The sequence below is a fragment of the Schistocerca americana genome, unplaced genomic scaffold, assembly GCF_021461395.2.
Source record: "Schistocerca americana isolate TAMUIC-IGC-003095 unplaced genomic scaffold, iqSchAmer2.1 HiC_scaffold_382, whole genome shotgun sequence".
Lineage (NCBI taxonomy): Eukaryota > Metazoa > Arthropoda > Insecta > Orthoptera > Acrididae > Schistocerca > Schistocerca americana.
Genome location: NW_025726107.1, coordinates 135,001 through 139,100, shown reverse-complemented (window position 1 = coordinate 139,100; position 4,100 = coordinate 135,001). Strand labels below are relative to the sequence as shown.

General features: G+C 53.0%; 1 non-coding gene across 1 annotated transcript in view; it reads left to right on the top strand.

The window, feature by feature from the left end:
• Positions 1-3,600: 3,600 nt before the first annotated feature.
• Positions 3,601-4,100, top strand: part of LOC124581931 — a 1,910-nt gene continuing 1,410 nt past the window's right edge. Inside the window, exon 1 of the ribosomal RNA XR_006973574.1 lies at positions 3,601-4,100. This exon is cut by the window's right edge and continues 1,410 nt beyond it. This is a non-coding gene — a ribosomal RNA (small subunit ribosomal RNA).

Sequence of the window (4,100 nt, the reverse complement as noted above, 5' to 3'; positions counted from 1 at the left end):
TATTGTACCTTAACCTAACCCATATTGTACCTTAACCTAACCCATATTGTACCTTAACCTAACCTATATTGGGCCTTAACCTAACCTATATTGGGCCTTAACCTAACCTATATTGGGCCTTAACGTAACCCACGTTGCGCCTTAACGTAACCCACGTTGCGCCTTAACGTAACCCACGTTGCGCCTTAACGTAACCCACGTTGCGCCTTAACGTAACCCACGTTGCGCCTTAACCTAACCCATATTGCGCCTTAACCTAACCCATATTGCGCCTTAACCTAACCCATATTGCGCCTTAACCTAACCCATATTGTACCTTAACCTAACCTATATTGTACCTTAACCTAACCTATATTGTACCTTAACCTAACCTATATTGGGCCTTAACCTAACCTATATTGGGCCTTAACCTAACCTATATTGGGCCTTAACCTAACCTATATTGGGCCTTAACCTAACCTATATTGGGCCTTAACGTAACCCACGTTGCGCCTTAACGTAACCCACGTTGCGCCTTAACGTAACCCACGTTGCGCCTTAACGTAACCCACGTTGCGCCTTAACGTAACCCACGTTGCGCCTTAACGTAACCCACGTTGCGCCTTAACCTAACCCATATTGCGCCTTAACCTAACCCATATTGCGCCTTACCCTAACCCATATTGCGCCTTAACCTAACCCATATTGTGCCTTAACCTAACCTATATTGTACCTTAACCTAACCCATATTGTACCTTAACCTAACCTATATTGTACCTTAACCTAACCTATATTGTACCTTAACCTAACCTATATTGTACCTTAACCTAACCCATATTGCGCCTTAACCTAACCCATATTGCGCCTTAACCTAACCCATATTGCGCCTTAACCTAACCCATATTGCGCCTTAACCTAACCCATATTGCGCCTTAACCTAACCCATATTGCGCCTTAACCTAACCCATATTGCGCCTTAACCTAACCCATATTGCGCCTTAACCTAACCCATATTGCGCCTTAACCTAACCCATATTGTACCTTAACCTAACCCATATTGTACCTTAACCTAACCTATATTGTACCTTAACCTAACCTATATTGTACCTTAACCTAACCTATATTGTACCTTAACCTAACCTATATTGGGCCTTAACCTAACCTATATTGGGCCTTAACCTAACCTATATTGGGCCTTAACCTAACCTATATTGGGCCTTAACCTAACCTATATTGGGCCTTAACGTAACCCACGTTGCGCCTTAACGTAACCCACGTTGCGCCTTAACGTAACCCACGTTGCGCCTTAACGTAACCCACGTTGCGCCTTAACGTAACCCACGTTGCGCCTTAACGTAACCCACGTTGCGCCTTAACGTAACCCACGTTGCGCCTTAACGTAACCCACGTTGCGCCTTAACCCAACACACGTTGCGCCTTAACCCAACACACGTTGGGCCTTAACCCAACACACGTTGGGCCTTAACCCAACACACGTTGGGCCTTAACCCAACACACGTTGGGCCTTAACCCAACACACGTTGGGCCTTAACCCAACACACGTTGGGCCTTAACCCAACACACGTTGGGCCTTAACCCAACACACGTTGGGCCTTAACCCAACACACGTTGGGCCTTAACCCAACACACGTTGGGCCTTAACCCAACACACGTTGGGCCTTAACCCAACACACGTTGGGCCTTAACCCAACACACGTTGGGCCTTAACCCAACACACGTTGGGCCTTAACCCAACACACGTTGGGCCTTAACCCAACACACGTTGGGCCTTAACCCAACACACGTTGGGCCTTAACCCAACACACGTTGGGCCTTAACCCAACACACGTTGGGCCTTAACCCAACACACGTTGGGCCTTAACCCAACACACGTTGGGCCTTAACCCAACACACGTTGGGCCTTAACCTGCTCTGTAATTGTCATACGACGCGTTAAATTAGTGTGGTGTTGCCTAACTGCAACCCCCGCAATATAGTTTGCTACTCGCACTGCCTGGTCCCCAGAGTATCGCTTCATGTTAAACACCTTGCAGCTATACACTGTAATGCGGATGGCAGCAGGACGTACATGCTCAATGCCCTTCGCAGTTGTTCATTGGCATTTGCATGGCGAAGCACAGCCTACGTTGTGGTACGGCGTGTGTCAACTGTCCGCTGATGTTGTACGTCCAAATCACACACTGTACTGCACATTGGTCCTCATGTACTGAATGATACATCGTGGTACATGTGTGACCGTACCACGACTGCGCCAACAACGGCGAACCATACGGTCCAAATATTGTGCACTCAGCTACGTGTCGTCTCCCTATAAGAGCTGGATTGCAGTATGGTATGCCGTGGATGGCGATCAGCATGAGCCGTCTGTTGATGTAGTGGCGCGTGTTGTCAGACGTAGTCGTCTCTTCTCACACACCGTGATAGCATGGTGCACTGCGTTCCACATCTGCGACATGCGACAGAGGCCGGTTGACAGTCGTTCGCGCAATGGACATCGCATACGTACGGGGGCCACCTTCCACGTGTTCGCGAAGCGTGCACATGTTGTTGCGTGTATGTGGGCAGACATAGTGTGTCGTGACACCTGACACAGGCATGCAACAATCGTTGAATTTGCAAATGGCGATGGACGTCTACGTTTGCTGGTGACGTTACGCAAATGAACAACTGGTAAACGGTTGTGGTGCGGTTGTTCTCGCTAGAGGTGAATCAGTGATGGCGACGATCGGTTGAGCTACCAACCGGTTGTTTCAGCGATACCCACCATGCCCACGAACGTGAATGGCATGTGGGTGTGAAGCGATACGCGGCGGTGGCTGGGTGGGACCGTCCCCGGCCGGTGAGGGGGGGCCTCCCGGCGTGCTGGCCGCGCGGTGCGTGGGCGCACGCGCTACAGCCGGCTGGTGGGGGCGGCCAGTGGCAGGCGCGCCGGCCGACGGAGGCGGCAGGCGGCGCAGCTGCGCGCCGGCGCACCCTGCACGCGGCGCCGTGCGGCCAAAGTAGGTCCTCGCGGGCCCGGTGCGAAGCGCGGTGGACATCTGCAGTGTGCTGGTCCGATTGAGGACTGTGTGCGCTGAGGATGCGCCGCCGCCCGGCGCTCGGCGCCGCGACGCCGTCTGCTGCTCGGTCGCCTCTGCGGTTCTCGCAGGTGGTTTGTATCGCAGCTGTGCGGACGTGTTGGCGCGTGCGCTGTGCTGGGAGAGTTCGCTTCGGCACCCAAGTGGGGCTTTTGTCCTTCTGTGGCGCTGGCGTTGGAGCTGCCGGCCACCGTAGGTGGCGCGTGTTGTCTCCCGCCGGCAATGCCACGACAGCACGCTCCCGGGCCTCTGTCGGCAGCGGCAAGCTCAGTTGGGAGCACGGGTGGTCGCACCTAAAGCGTCTACTCGCCAAACTCCGGGCGATTGCGCCTCTCTCGAACCCGACCAAGTACTTAGGACGGCGCTGCGCGCCGCCGGGACCTGAGAGGGTTTCGAGGTGTATTGTGCAGGGGAGCTCAGCCTCCTCCTGTTTGCAGAATAATTGAGCGGACGCTTGCGTGTTCGCGCGGGCCCCCGGGACACACTCCCGGGCGGCCGGCTGCTCAGCTCTAGTTGACGCAGCTCCCTGGTTGATCCTGCCAGTAGTCATATGCTTGTCTCAAAGATTAAGCCATGCATGTCTCAGTACAAGCCGCATTAAGGTGAAACCGCGAATGGCTCATTAAATCAGTTATGGTTCCTTAGATCGTACCCACGTTACTTGGATAACTGTGGTAATTCTAGAGCTAATACATGCAAACAGAGTCCCGACCAGAGATGGAAGGGACGCTTTTATTAGATCAAAACCAATCGGTCGGCTCGTCCGGTCCGTTTGCCTTGGTGACTCTGAATAACTTTGGGCTGATCGCACGGTCCTCGTACCGGCGACGCATCTTTCAAATGTCTGCCTTATCAACTGTCGATGGTAGGTTCTGCGCCTACCATGGTTGTAACGGGTAACGGGGAATCAGGGTTCGATTCCGGAGAGGGAGCCTGAGAAACGGCTACCACATCCAAGGAAGGCAGCAGGCGCGCAAATTACCCACTCCCGGCACGGGGAGGTAGTGACGAAAAATAACGATA